This window comes from Copadichromis virginalis, linkage group LG4 (assembly GCF_057382275.1).
Source record: "Copadichromis virginalis isolate Kocher_CV1m ecotype Utaka linkage group LG4, C_Virginalis_male_GT1.1, whole genome shotgun sequence".
NCBI classification, from domain to species: domain Eukaryota; kingdom Metazoa; phylum Chordata; class Actinopteri; order Cichliformes; family Cichlidae; genus Copadichromis; species Copadichromis virginalis.
In genome coordinates this window covers 28757984-28773778 of record NC_140621.1, presented here as the reverse complement: position 1 = coordinate 28773778, position 15795 = coordinate 28757984, and the positions used below count along the sequence as shown (strand labels likewise).

At 40.8% G+C, this 15795-nt stretch overlaps 1 protein-coding gene across 2 annotated transcripts in view; it reads right to left on the bottom strand.

Moving 5' to 3' along the window:
• znf385c (zinc finger protein 385C) overlaps window positions 1-14743 on the bottom strand; it is a 175665-nt gene extending 160922 nt beyond the window's left edge. For both annotated transcript variants that reach the window (XM_085454728.1, XM_085454729.1), the window contains exon 1: window positions 14671-14743. The gene's annotated coding sequence lies outside the window, so the exon portion shown is untranslated. The remainder of the gene's footprint in view (window positions 1-14670) is intronic.
• Window positions 14744-15795: the final 1052 nt, after the last annotated feature.

Genomic DNA, 15795 nt, shown 5'->3' with positions numbered 1-15795 from the left:
CTAGAAGAGTGGTCAGCGGGGTTGTCTTCTGAAGCAATGTAGTTCCATTGGTCAGGATGTGTAATCTGCTTGATACGTTGGACACGGTTTGCTACAAAAACATGAAATCTCCTTGCATCATTGTTGATGTAGCCAAGGACAACCCTTGAATCAGTCCAAAAGTATTCCTGCAGGCCTTCCATTTCAAGCTCTCTCTGGAGCATGTCACTTGTGCGCACTGCCACCACTGCTGCAGAGAGCTCAAGTCTTGGTATAGTTGTTACCTTTGAAGGAGCTACCCTTGCTTTCCCCATCACGAGGGAACCATGCACTTCTCCCGATGCGCTTATTACTCTCAGGTATGAGCACTCTCCATAACCTGAGGCACTGGCATCTGAAAAATGATGCAGCTCGTATTTCACAACTTTGCCAAAGCTTCCTGGTAGGTAGCATCGTTGTACCTTTATGGTTGCTAGATCTTGCAGTCCTCTCAACCAGGATTCCCACTGGGGCAGCAGATGGTCTGGAAGAGGATCATCCCAACTAACTCTCTCGAGACACATTTGCTGGAGGATTTTCTTTCCTAAAAGGATGAAAGGTGCGACAAAGCCAAGCGGATCAAACACCGAGGCCACGGTGGACAATACCCCTCTTCTGCTCATGGGTTTTTCTTTCACCACCACTCTAAACTGGAAATCATCTGATGTGACACACCATTGTACACCAAGGGCTCTCTCCATGTGTGGTTCATGAAGAGCCATATCCAAGTTGTTGGCTCCTCCAGCACACTCTTCCTTTGGGATTGATGACAACACCTGCTTACTGTTGGAAATGAACTTATGCAACCTTAAGTTGCCAGTGTTGCAAAGCTCCCTTGCTTCATTCACTAGCTGGATTCCCTTTGCTTCGGTGGATACACTAGTCAAACCGTCATCAACATAAAAGTTTCTTTCTATGAAGCGGACGGATGCTTCGCTGAAATTCCCCCTTGCCATTGCAGCAAGATGTTTGAGGCCATAATTAGCACAGCCTGGAGACGAAGCAGCTCCAAACAAATGGACTCTCATGCGATAGACTGCTGGCTGTGCTTCTAAATCTCCATTCCCCCACCAGAGAAAGCGGAGGTAATCTTGGTCTTCTGCCCTCACGTGAAATTGGTGGAACATACGTTCTATGTCACACATGATTGCAACCTTTTCCTTGCGAAACCGACACAAGACACCAACAAGGGAATTTGTCAGCTCTGGACCAGTCAATAGATGATCATTTAAAGATGTCCCCTGAAACCGGGCTGAACAGTCAAAAACAATGCGGATTTTCCCAGGCTTTTGCGGGTGATAAACACCATGGTGTGGGATGTACCACACTGGGTGTTTGTGGAGATCAGCCTTGGGGATCTTCTCAGCATCTCCACGCGCTATGGTCTCTTCCATGAAGGTTTTGTAGTCCTGGTAATATCTGCTGTTTCCCCTTAATTTCCTTTCTAGGTGCTTAAGGCGATGGATAGCACACACCATATTGTCTGGCAAGCTCGGCCTTTCTCGTTTAAATGGAAGAGGCATCTCAATATGACCATCTTCTTTGTGTTTGATTCCTTGTTTCAATTTCGACAAAAACTGGAGGTCATCTTGAGAGAAGTGATTGTCCTCAGCAACTCTCTCATTAAAGTCACATTCAAGCGCTTTAATTATGTCAGATGAGATGACTTCCTTGATCTGTGTTCTGCATACATAGTGAACTTCCTGTTTGGGACTTGATGGAAGCTGAAGTTCCGGTGTCACTTGCCTTGTGATGACTTGATGACTCACTCCAATAGTGTCTCCACAGTCTACGTATGGGCTGCCATGTCCAATAATGCTCCATCCCAAGTCTGTTCTCTGTGCAAATGGTTGATTTTCTTCACCGCACACCACCTCTCTAGGAAGAAGTGCCTGAGAACAGTTGTAGCCAATTAGTAGACCAACATCACACCCTTGACGAGGAGCAATCCTATCTGCAATCTGCTCAAAATGGGGCCATGCCATTGCTGTCTCTGGTGTGGGTATGTGGTCTCTGTTCGCCGGAATGAACTTTCTTGTGTAGGTTGTAGGAAGAGTTATTTTCTTCTCTGAGTTGAATCCTCTAACTTGCAACCCAGAGATCCTTTGGCAAGCTACAACTTTGTTTGTAGAGGCCATAGTAGATAACTTTAGCTTGACCTGTTCCCCCTTTGCATTTAGAGAATCTGCTGCCTCCTCAAGAATGAAAGTTGTGTCACTTTGCGTATCAAGGAGAGCATACACAAGTGTTTCTCTGTCAGGCTCTTTCATCATTGAAACCCACACAGGAATGATTGTAGATGTCTGAATGTTGGTGTTGTCATGCTGAACTCTGTTGGATGTTGCTTCACTTATTGCTATAGCTTCTCTTTCTTCTAGCTGTTCATTGCTTTGTTCTCTGTGTCTAGCTTCCTGCCTTATTCCTTCAGTCTTTCGTGTCTTTTGTTCTCTTTGATCATCGTGTAAGCAAGTTGGATGCCTTTTCTGGCATGTACTGCAAGTGCTTCTGTACTTACAGTCTCTCGAGTGATGTCCAGGCTTTAAGCAACCAAAGCATAGCTTATTATCTTGAACAAACCTGTGTCGTTCCAATATTGGTCGTTCCAAAAATTTTCTACATTTGTACAGACTGTGGCCTGGTCTTTCACAAAACAGACAACTGCTGGCAGCAATCTTCTCATCAGTGTTTGTTGTTAGAACTTTAGCTGCAGGAGTCTGGTTTCATTGTGGCTTGACCTTTTCTCCATCGCACTGTTTCAAGGCATGGAGTGAAGTCACAGGATTGCATGCGATCCTGGCTTCCCTTATGAGAAACTGCACAAACTGGCTAAAGCTTGGAAATCTGCCAGTCTCCTCCTCTATCGTCAACACTTTCCTATTCCACCTTGATGTCAACCAATCGGGGAGCTTGGAGAGGATTTTTTGATTCTCATTGCAATCATTAAGAACCTCTAGACCTTTAATCTGGCTTTCCGCAGCTTCACAGCTCCGTAGAAAGTCCACAAATTCCTGAAGTTCCAGACTGTCCTTGGAGCCAATTCTGGGCCATGCACTGAGTTTGTCTCTGAAGGCTTTGGCAATAAGGAAGGAGTTTCCAAATCTCTCATCTAATACTTCCCATGCTGCCTTATAAGCAGCCTCAGTGCCTAACAGGAAATAGTTTTCAATAGCCTTCTTAGCTGGTCCACTAACGTACTTGCACAAATAGTAGATTTTCTCAGAGGCTGGTATGTTTTTTCTTTCGATTAAAGTTTGAAAGGCAGCCTTCCAGTTCTTATATTTTAGCGGGTCACCACTGAATGTTGTCGGCTCTGGCATAGGAAGACGACTGGCACTAATAGAATCTGCTAATAACATGGCAAGTGCTGCGATGCCACCATCATGCTGTGGATGTATAACAGCTTGTTGTGGTAAGTGTAACTCTGGTGAGTTATGTATGTGACTTGTGTGCTGAAATCGGTCCCCTTCCCTTTGGCTTTCAGTTTTACATCCATGCAGTAACTGCTTAATTTCTTCTTCTGAATCTTCATCTTGCTCTTGCTCATACACTTGCATGGTTGCCTTAGCCACCCTTAACTGTTTGAGTGCTTCCAATCGTTCCAGTTCCTTGCGTTTGTCTTCCAAAAGCTTTCGCCTGGCAGCATTTTCAACCTCAAGTTTTGCTTGTAACTGTGCTTCTTCTTCCTCCATTCTTAAACGTCGTCTGCAGGCTTCAGCTGTTTGTTCTGCAATCTGTCTTTTATCTTCAGCCTCCAGCTGCAGAAGCTCTGCTTGCTGACACTGTTGTTCATGAAGGATTTCCAGTGTTGCTTGGGCTGCAGCCATTTTAGCAGCAGCTTCTTGTCTGCTCATGGATGACGCACTGGAGGACTTAGAAGCGACTCTTGATGCAACGTGTGACTGTTTGTATTGACTGGAAACCTGTGAGTGCTTACTGACGCCATATGATTTCTCAGACATTAAAAAAGATTCATCTACATTAAACTGTGGTTTGACTGGTGCCTTTCCTCTCAAACGTCTTTGTGCAGTCTTAATAACAGTTCTTGTTACCTCCTCGCAAGTATCAATTCTGCGGCGTGCATTGTTATCAGGAATGTCCACCTGACGCCAGTTTTCATATGCTGTGTTTAGTTCGCTGGAAGCAGTATTAATGTTGTTTATTATTGCTTGCAGCTCTTCATCTGAACAATTGTCAGAAATTGAATGGTTAGCATCCTTTGCTAGAACCTTCCACTTTTCGTACTTGATCTTAAAACTTTGCTCCAACTCCTTAATCCTTTGGTTTAACATTCCTCTTCCCTTTTCAGTTAAGGTTCTTGACCTCTGGCTTTTACGAGGTGGGTTTTGAATTTTTTGTTGCGCACACTTACTTGTTGATGGATGAACATCTGATGTTACTCGAACTTCTTGTGGACCATCTGTATTTTGCAGAGGAGAACTGCACAGTGGAGGGTTTTGCTGAGGCCTGGTCACAGTCTCTGCCTCAGGATTGTCACTCAGTTTAGAGAGATTTGTGACTGACATGTTAGGCTAAGTAAAGGAGTCTGATAACATAAAATAACACTGCTTATAGCTTGTAACAAACTTGGTTACTTCCTTTAGATAAAACCTTGCATAAAATCCACGACTGCTTTAGTAGCTTATTCTTATAACCCTTAAACACATGTCTGAAATCACTAACAACCCTTAAAGACACATATTTTTCAAACTCATGATCAATTGTAAACTTGAACCTTCTTGCTTGCAGCTACAATGAAGCCACTTCAGGACACCCTTATTAACACTTTAAAGCATCCAAACTTGCAAATGGTCTTCAGGTTAATTTTCTGCAGCACACTTGAGAAGATCAATATGTCCTTTCTTTGAATTGTTAGGATGAGCAAACCCGTTCTTGGCTTCTGGCAGGAGCTTGGGGACCCTTGTAGACACGCTAGAGATGACTTATGTTCCTTTCTTTCTCGCCCACTCACAAGGAGCAGATGAGTTCTCACTGTAGCTCCCGTTAGCCACCACGCGGACAAGTTCTTGTTTACAGATGATTTATTCAATGTTCGGCGACAAGATCACTCAGCGTCGTCATCATCATCATCATCGTGAGAACTACCCAAAGAAAACAATTGCAATAAGCAACATGTTTACAATAACTCTTATCACAGTAAATCCAAACAATAAAGGTATAGACACATAAATGCCCTTTTATGGCACTTTCATTGAAACTGAAATTAACAGAGGCACCCTGAACACACCTCATTGCCTGCTGTAGCCAAACGGGAGAAAGTCCGTTCTTCGCGCGAGCCACTACTCCTCTCAACGGTGAGTCCACAATTGGGTTTAATTTAACTTAACTTAACTTATGTGTTCTTTAAAACTTAAGTCCAGTTTAAAGCAGTAGGACGATGCAGCTGAACTCACAGAGCGCCATGCTTCTCTGCTCTAGTGTCACCACAAACTCAGTCCGTGCTGCACGTTACTTCCGCTACCACCAATTACAAAACAAAGTTCCACAATTAAAGGAAACTTACAAATATAAACACAAGAAAAACATTGGAACACTTCACTGTTAGTTACAAAATGTACTAACAGCGAACAAAAACAGTGACAATATTCCTCTCATACTGGTTTCAGTGGCTCCTTGTTAAACTCATAATTTATAGTCCTTCTCATCAACATACACAGTGCTGAATAATCAGGCCCCATCATATCTTAAAGACTTCATGGTACTATTTTATCCCAAAAGATCATTTGTGCAGGTTTACCCACTTGCTACATGTCGAGCATTTTGAAAAGTGCAGTAAGGTGGATCGTTAACCTATCCGGTTCATTTCCTTTAGAGCCAGCTCCCAGTTTGCCCTGGGGGGAAATTATGGACTAAAGATCAGGTTTAAAATGTTCATTTTATTGTAAGGATAACAATACCTTTCATCATATTAGTTATGCTGCTGTAGGTTCAGGCTGACAATCTCAAAACTGCAAAGCCCTGTGAAACCCTACAACAAAACCTGACATTCAAACAATATTTATTTGTCACATACACAGTCATACAGGGTACAACATGTAGTGAAATGCTTGTGTCCAAGCTGCGGACGTAGCCAGGCCATTCCAGGGCTTGTTTTAGCATGGGGGTCTAGCCAGGACCCTTACTGGACACCGGGTGGGAATCAAACTTGCAACTCCCGCTCCAAAGGTGTGTAGTCTTACCACTACACTATCCAGCTCCATTCACTGCCCCAGAAATGTAACAGCATCACGTTGATGCACCCCACAGTTATTATGATTGGCCTGTTCAGTACATTCAGTTCCTCCTGTGCATTTTGGCTGTTTTTTCACCATAGTCTTTGAATTTATCAGTGGGAAAATGACCATCACCTAAACATAATAATGGATTGGATTTATAAAGCGCTTTTCAAGGCACCCAAAGCGCTTTACAATGTCACTACTCATCAAAAATCAATATATATAATCACAAATGCTCAAAAAATCCTAAGGGAAGATTGCTAAAACAACTAGAATGGGATTGAAGGAATATACAATGAAGTGAGGGACAAATATTTGACCACAACAAAGACTGGAGACCTAGGAGGGAAAGAGGTCTCAACATTTTATTTGTTTCTATTGGCTGGCACCGCATATAAAACATATATAACAGGACATAACCACAAGGTAATTAACACATAAAGCACCAGCACAAGGATAAGTCCCGGAAACAATATCAGCCAGTTACATAGACTGCATTGTAGGCTAAACAATGATTCACCACAGAAGTCTAAATCAAGGTAGACACAGGTAAAACCAGCGGGGGTGTGGAAGATAATGACAAGGAGAAAAACCAGACATACATGGAAACAAGAATCCGATGGATCAAGAGCCAGTGTAATTCCCAATGTATAACAGGAAGTTGAAATGAGATAAAGCGATTAGCACACAGACCAAACAGAGGGAGGCAAACTCAGGAAAATTCTGGAAACCACAAAAACAAGAAAGATTGTCAATAATCTAAACAAACCAAACTCAGTAAATACTACACAAAAACTCAGGACCGTGATAGTTTTCATTGTCAATAATTTTCCATAAGGAAAGCTCACTGGAAGAAAAATGCTACTGTGATGGAACAACAAATCTTACAGGTACAGTCAGTTCAACCTAAGCCCCCAGCAGATGAATGTAAAGTAGATGATATAGAGCAGATCCAAAACACTGTGAGGTGCCCGTCTAACTTGATGGCTGTTAGAGCTGCATATTCATTATTTGTTACTATCTGACATTTGGGTGACACATGCAACAGAAAAAAAACATCTTTCACCTGCTGTTCTGAAATTGTCTTTTGGGATGTTGATATTTTCTCCAAAGATATCCCCACTGCTCAAACATTTATGCTACAGACAGCAGGGCTTTTCATTTTTATTCCAAGCTTTATCTTTTGAATTACAGCTAAATCCACCTACTATTTTATATGGTAGAGCAAACAGTGGGCGCATGTTTGGCTATGAAAAGAATCATTCTTATTCACACTCTCAGCAATGGCTTATATCATAATTAACTTCCCTTTTTTCACTAGAAAAATACTAAATAATATGTCAACCAAGGTTGAAGCAAGGTGAGGGCAAACTGTCCTACAATTCAACTAAAAAGCTTTTATAGAGAGTGGTTACTCTAAAGATTTTGCCTCAGATAAATCCATTGCACCCAAATATTATTACTTAAACTAATGCCTTTCATTTATTAAAAGCAACCAAATAAAAATAGCTTGCAGTGAGGGGGTGGGCTTTATTTTTCACTGCTTCCTTGCCTTGGATTTAACAGTAAATTCCCAAACCTTGCTACAAAAAAAGTGAACATGAATATTGCTCCAATAATCCTGACATTCAAAAGCCCAGAAAGTGATAAGGGACAAAGACTCAACACGCTATCCAGATTGGGAAACTAGTCATCTCAGTTATAAATAATCCTGATGCCGTGAAAGCAAATGAGTAATACTCTTACTTCTGTCAATAATGATGACTGTTTTGCCTTTATGTAATACGCAGGTCCCACAGATCTCCTCTGAAAGGCTGTAGTTGTGTTTAGCAGCTAACAGATGTGAACGTGAGTAAGTGACTGTATGTGAAGCAGGGTGTTACTGAAAAAAAGCACACCTACAAAAAAAAGAGAAAAGTCAAGAAAATATTTGCATATTCATGAATGCTGCTCATTATGAAGGCTCTGATCAAGTGATTTAGCTGCTACCCTACCTGAGAAGTTCAGTTGGACCTAAACAAGCAACCTTTTTAAGGTTTGTTGTTGTTTGGAGTGGTTGAGGTGGTGTACCTGGCCCCGAACACTGAGCCAGTGTTCAGCCCCAGAGCACCGCCATTCAGCAGCAGCTCAGCGGCATAAATGCACCTCTGTGTATGTGCATCTGTTTGTGTAAGTGAGTGTGCCATTCTAACACTGGAGCCACTGTAAGTGTGAGTCATTACACATCTGTGAATGTGTGCGTGTAGGCATCTAAGGTTGATGGCAGCGAGGCAGACTTCTGCTGCTTTCTGTTAATGAACATAATGATTTTACAACAAATCAAAATTAGATCAAATGAAGCTCAACACAGATGCTGAAAGTGCTACTGAAGAGGTTCTGCCTTCTCATGTTATTGTAGGTGTTGAAAATTGTGATTCCCCTCCCATCTATTATTCCCATTTGTCTTCCAACTTCACTGTGCCAGATCCATTTCTGTTTGGGCACAGGGCTCAGAGAGGGATTCAGGTGTCATGAGGGGATAGAAAAGGGGTCTACAGAGGGATGCCAAGAGACAGTAATGGGTTCAGTTGTGTCACATCTTGGGATAAGCACCTTTGGTCAGGCATGCCAGTCAGGAGAGTTGAGAGAGGAAGGCTCTAACAATGGGAAATGGACAGAAGGCAAGTCTCGAGATCTATGCAGCTCTGTGTGCAGCTGTCAGAATCCCTGACCCCTACCAAGTCCACCGCCACCTTTCTGTCACATCTAGTCTCACACAGAGCAACAACCCAGGCCAGCTAAAGGCTCTGGGGTAGACACATACCACTACTCCAACTAGACAGCATGGCATGAAGGTCAGGTTTTCATGCCTTTTAAAATAAATATAAACTTTTCATTGCACCCATCAACCAAAGCCATGCACAGCTAGTTACTTGCCCACCTGCTGTGCACCTAATCCCCTCAGTGTGTGGAAGAAATTCATAATTTATGAACCTTATGTGTTAATCCATTCTCCTTGAAGAGCTTTTTTTAACTGAATAAATTCTTCTGACGACACCTTAGCTGTGACTTGTGATGAAATGCCTTGTACAAATTTCAAGATTGTGTTGAATATGATAGCACATCTACTTTTCCATGACAGAACAGTGATGTCCTCCAGTGCCAGGCTACCCCCAGCAAGGTTGAATTTAGCTGTGTGTTTGTTCTGGCAGACAGAAATGTGACAACATGTGCGTCACAATTTTAGCACAAAACTTTTCAGACAGTCCAACTGAAGGTCACGGTACTGCTCTGATTGGTTTTACAGCACAGGTTGAAATCAAGGGTATCAGTCACACAGAGAGAGGGATAAAGACTGAACCAGAAAGGTCAACAATCTACCCACACATGTGTAGATTCAGTCTTGGACCTTGCAGGCTCCAACTGTGTCGGCTCCTCAGCTTGAGCACACTGGTCACCTTCGCTCAGCAGGTGACGATACCACGTAACAGTAACAAGGAAGATGATCATTAAAAAAGTCAAAGTAAATAAGCTAGTGGGCAGCTGAACAGCATACGAGTGAAACCAAACAGAAAATTACACTCAGCAATATAAATGCATGTGGATCACAGAAAATCTTTTTCAAATGCACACATTGAAAAGTATAAATATATCCATAAAGTCTTGACATAGTGGTAGCAGGAGTACCATGGCAGTATTCGTATTCATCTGTGTGTATGCTTAGCGTTCTGTTTAAAAGCCTTCAAGCTTCAAGCTGGTCTCTTGTCCAAGCAAAAGAGAAGATAACCTGAGGACCATCAAATCAAAAAGAGGGAGATGCTGTGGCCGTTATGAGAATGTCACTGTAAGCCTAAGTGGCTTTACATCTTTAAATACTCACACACAGCCTGTCAGAAAATATTTATAATTACCGATATCAGAAAATTCGAGCTCCCATATAATGCTGTCTCTCTCACTTTTACTTTGCTCATATCATACCATTTTTAACACTTTTCTCCTCATTTTTTTGTTGTATTCTATTTATAGTCTCACCAGATGTCTCTGCAGACCTGTGGAGTAAATAATTACATTTCTTCTTTCATGTAAGGTGCCATCTTCCCCACAAAGTAACATCTACAATCTCACAAACAATGCCCATAGAAGAAAAGATCTTTTCAAGCCCCCAAGTAGATGAAATGTAGTGCAGACACAGAGGGAACCCTCTCAAATCTACCGCTAATGCTTCCTCCAAAATGACCCCTGTGAGATGAACAAGGCTTTTCAGCCCTGAACCCTACAATGAGTATAAAGGCACTTTAAAGCATTTTGCTGAGACACGTTTCACCGCTGGCTGCCAAAGTGGAGGTAAAAAACTAGTAACCACAGCTAACAAGACAGGCTGTTTTTTGACGTCTTCTCTTTACCATCAATGGCAACAACAAAACCTAAGCAATGCATCAGTCACTCACGCACACCCCATCTCCACCCTAAACTATATGCCATAGTTTGTAGTAGGTCTACTGTTCAGTGAAGATAAAAAAAAAGCCACATTATTTTTCATCCAATTTAAAAACTTCTAGCATCCTTTCATAAGCGTTAGAGCAATATTACGTGTTTTACCTGAAATGTCCAAGTGACTCATTTAAAAACAATTTCTTACATTGAACCTGCTCTGCTGTGCATGCACTTCTACCCACATCCACGCAGGATGATGTAGGTGTAGGTCAACTGCTATTGGGCTAAACGAGAGCTTTAGGTGAGATAATGAAACATTATCAAAACATGAATCAGCGCTGTGCTGAATGTGGCTGCCAGTTATTTTGTCAGCTATAATTCAGATACAGATATCTATTCAATTCAGTTCAATTCAAGTTGATTTATATGGTGTGAAATTAGAACTGTTGGCTGTAGGTTCTTTATACTGCAGGGTAAAGAACCCAACATCAGATCACCTCCTACGAGCAAGCGCTGTTAAATATCTGCTAATCATTTGTTTGAATAATAACTTTTTCTTGTTATTCTCAAGCTAAATACACTCACTGGCCACTTTGTTAGGTACACCTGTTCAACAACTTACTAATACAAATTTCTAATCAGTCGAATCTAATTAATATAATCACATGGCAGAAACTAAATGTATTCAGCCATGTATGCAAGATGACCTGCTGAAGTTCAACCCAAGCATCAGAAATGGGAAGAAATGTGATTTAAGTAACTTTGAATGTGACATTCTTGTTGAAGAACAGGCTGGTCAGAGTGTTTCTGAAACTGTTGATCTATTGGGATTTTCCCACACAACCATATCTAATGTTTATAGAGAAAACAGAATACTTTGAGCTGATAGGAAGGTAACAGTAAAGCAAACCACTCGTTACAAGCAAAATATACAGTGGAGCAACTCTGAACAAACAACACAACAAATCCTTAAGTAGATGGGCTACACCAACAGAGGAGAACACCAGGTTTCATCTTTCTTCTATCAGCTAAGAACAGGAAGCTGAGGCTGCAAATTGCACAGGCTCATCAAACAGAGGATTGGAAAAACGTAGCCTAATCTAAAAAGTCTTGATTTCTGCCTCAGCATTTGGATGATAGGGCAGAAACAACTGCTGTAAACAACATGAAAGCATAGATCCATCCTTTCTTGCATCAATGGCTCAGGGTACAGTAGTGGTGTAATGGCGTGAGGGATATTTTGTTGGGACACTTTGGGCCTGAGCATCATTTAAATGCCACCTTAAAATGCCTAAGTGCAAGCTGCAGACAATGTCCATCCCTTTATGACCACAGAGTATCCAACCCCTGGTGACTGTATCCAGCAGGAAAACACACTGTGTCCCAAAACTCAGATTATTTCAGGCTGGTTTCTTGAACACTACAATGAGTTTCCTGAAGTCAAAATTCACCAGATCTCAATCCAACAGAGCATCGATGCAATGTGGTGAAATAGAAGATTCACATCACGGATGTGCAGACAACAAATCTTCAGCAACTGCATGATGTTATCATATCAATGTGATTCAAAATCTCTGAGGAATGATTCCAGCACCTTGCTGGATCTATTGAACAAAGAATGAAGGGGTTCTGTGAGCAAAAGGGAGTGAAAAATTAGGTTAGATCAACAATTCTTAAGGAGGTTTGAAGTAGTGCGAGGCAAACTTTACTTAAAAGTTCTCTTTCTACAGATCATTTATATGCTCAGAAAGCAAGTAAACAATTGCAGGTGGCAACATTAAGTAAAATGTAATGTGGTTTGGAATTAAGTTTCATAAACATACTTCAAAACTGAGGGAACAGGAAAACTTAGAAAGTTGTGTAATGGTAAAACAAAACACCTGATGGGCTGCAAGGATAATTGGATTAATAAATAACAGACTGTGTAGAAAAAAAAACACCGCAATAAGGCTGAGTCTTCAGAAGTAAACATGGTTTAACAACTTTGTGAGCAAATTGTTCAGCAATTTAAAGAATTTATTTTCTCAATGTAAAAATGGCAAAGGATTTGGGAATTTCATCATCTTCATAACAAGATTAAAACAAATATACAGAGAATGTAGAAAAAACATTAAAAACTGATACTAAATGGCTGTGACCTCAGCCAGTGTATTATAGATAATACATAACACTGTAGCAGACATCACTGCATGCTCAAAAACACAAAAATCCCTGTCAAGTAATGCAATTCATGACTGCACTGCACTCAGAAAAGCCACGGAAATTAACTGTTTTTGAAACATGGGATGTATATGTATAATATAAAAATTGTGTTTTACATGTCCATATTTATTCAACTTCATGGTGTGCACATATGAGGTAAAAGAGCAAGACTCCAGAACTTTACTCTGAAGCAAGGGGGAAACTATTTGTTTGAATTGCTATCCTGTTAATTAGAAATCAAACAAAGTGAGTTTTTTCTTTTTTCTTTAGAATTCATCTCTTCATCATAAAAATGTAGCTTGACCTAACAGTATAGTTTAGGTAACAGGCAACTACTGGCAATGCCTTTTCCAGATGGAACTTGCACTTTGCACACATGTCCACAAACACTGCCATTACTGTACTGTAATGCTGAAAGCCTGTACTGTAATAAATGGCTTGTGGCCTCATGGCAAATGTATCGTTACACACTATCTCCTGTTGGCACAAGCTGTACAATGTCAGACTTTCTCCTCCAAAAGAAAAAGAGGTGGCAAGACAAATTACAACATTCATCATCAGAGTAATTCAGCAGGAGAAGCCTTCTCTCAGAGGTTCTCACCATAAATAACCTCCGTATAGATCCGCTGCACTTTGTGAAGCACTCCAAAATCGGCCTTGTGATATTTCACTTTATTTATTCATTGCAGCAACTACTGGGCAGTAAGAATACAACAAAAGAGGCATTTCGCTGAAAATCCATCAAAAGTGCCAAAGGAGAGTCAGAAACCACTTGCTAAAGAAAGCTGGAGATGATTCCAACAATATGCCAACAAACATGCCCTCCTCCCATAGTACCCCTGTTTTTGATAGTTCATAAAAGCACTGATAAAAAATAAATCTTTAAAAGTCCAGAAATCCTCCATGAGCAAACGTCTGTTATTACTGCTCCCACTAGACCATATGTGACAGAATTGCGGTTAATCGAATAGTAAAAATAGGTCCCATGTGTCACAAGAGATTGCATGCAAAGCCAGTTTTACCTACTTCATAAGCAAAAAATTCTGGAGAGTGTAGTACGATGTAATATGTGCCTTTTGCACAGGTTACATAGCAATAAGACAAGATGAACACGTAAAGCTAAAACTAAAGGAGTCTCCTCAACACTATCAAGGGCGATAAGTCTTATTTGATTGCAAATGTAATTTAATTAGGTATTTAAGTATTAAGTATTAGAAAGCTTGCAGTGCGTGAAGCCTCTGTATGTAACGTGAAGGCAAAAGTGCTCTAGAATAACTTCATGTTTTTACTGACAAAGGGTATCTTGTTAAGTCATATAAAGGGGTGAGGGGTGCATGACCCACAGTTGAATGTATACCAACAAATGAATCTTACATATATCTTTTAGATACCTTCTCTTTCGTTAGTTTTTAAATTATGTCTCAATCTCTTTTTTCATTTTATTAAGCCTATTCGGGAGATTAGTTTGCTAATATTATTTTCAGAGAACAAATCAGTTAAATGCATTTTCCATACGAAACAAGTGATAAGAAAGAGGATTATTCGGCGGCTGCTGCTGATGCGCAATTACGCATAACCTCAAAAATTCACAGTCTTTCGCCAAACCCTCCTAATCCTCCAGCGACTGAGAAAATAAAACTTTACATGCACTAAATGAGCCCTTTACTCCACTCTGTCTGAAACCGGCGCATCCACGCACCTGAAAATCCCGCATCATTAAGTCAGTTCAGTCCCGTGAAAACTTTTTGCACTCGGCAGTCTTCTTCACATGTCTACACTCAGAAACGAAGTCGCTTTGCCTTACCGGTCCCGTTTCGTTTCCGAGTTTCCCGGTGCTCGTCGGTGCCCGGCAACGGCAGAAACAGATGGCTTGAGACTGGCAGCCACGGCAAAAAAGCAAACCTGTCCAGTGCAGCGGTTTTGTAAAGTTTAACACGGTGCGACAAGCTTTGGAAGGAAGTGGCTTTTCACAATAATGGCATACCAGTAGCACTAAAGAGTCGTGATAGACTGCCAGGCCCGCGAGTTAGAAATTTGCTTTCAGATGCGAAAAAAAAAACATTTTTATTTAACTTTCGGCCTCAGTTTAAACTGCATTATGAGAAAACCCTCTTTACTTAAGATCTAAAAAAAAAAAGACAAACAACTTTGTCTTATTTTGAAACACATGACCAGATGTCTTTGCTCTTTTTATTGGTGTCTTGACAGTTCCTACACTGACCAGCTGTTTTACCTCCAGGAACTCATCAACACGTCTATGCAAACTGTTCTTTGTTTTTGGGACCCCAGATAACAGGATCAGTACCATTTCTTTACATATAAATGTATTTCACGACACTCCCGTTCTTTTATTTTCCCAAATAAGACTTGTATGTATATTTTTTTTCTTCGTACACTCTCCCATACAACTTACTTTTCCTAACAGACTTACATCAAATACAATATTAAGATTCCTTAATTGACATTTATGTGGTTGCACCAAACAGGAAGCTTATTTATTGGTAGCATGACCTATTACTTACTGCAGCACGATGGTTTGCTTTAAAATATTGCTGGTCAAATTTGTCATAGCAGCCATGTTATGATGACGCGTTTATGTTAGGATATTTGAAGGTTTCCCAGACTCGAAAAATAGCTACAGCAGGAACAATAAACATCCCAGAATGACAGCCTTGTTCTCATTGTCCAAGAAAAACATTTCAGAATGCCAAGTTTGCTCAGGATATGCCTTAAAAATCCAGTTTTAGGTATTTATGTAGTTCATTTGTTCTATTTAATTCTATTTCTCTGTTGGCTCGCATACCGATCACAATCTGACTCAACAGAAAAGCAATTGGCCTGATTATACTGAGCAGGGCCTCTTTACAGTAGCATGACTCCAACTGATAAAAATGCAATGAGCAGGTTGTCACCAAGGAGGTGATGGATA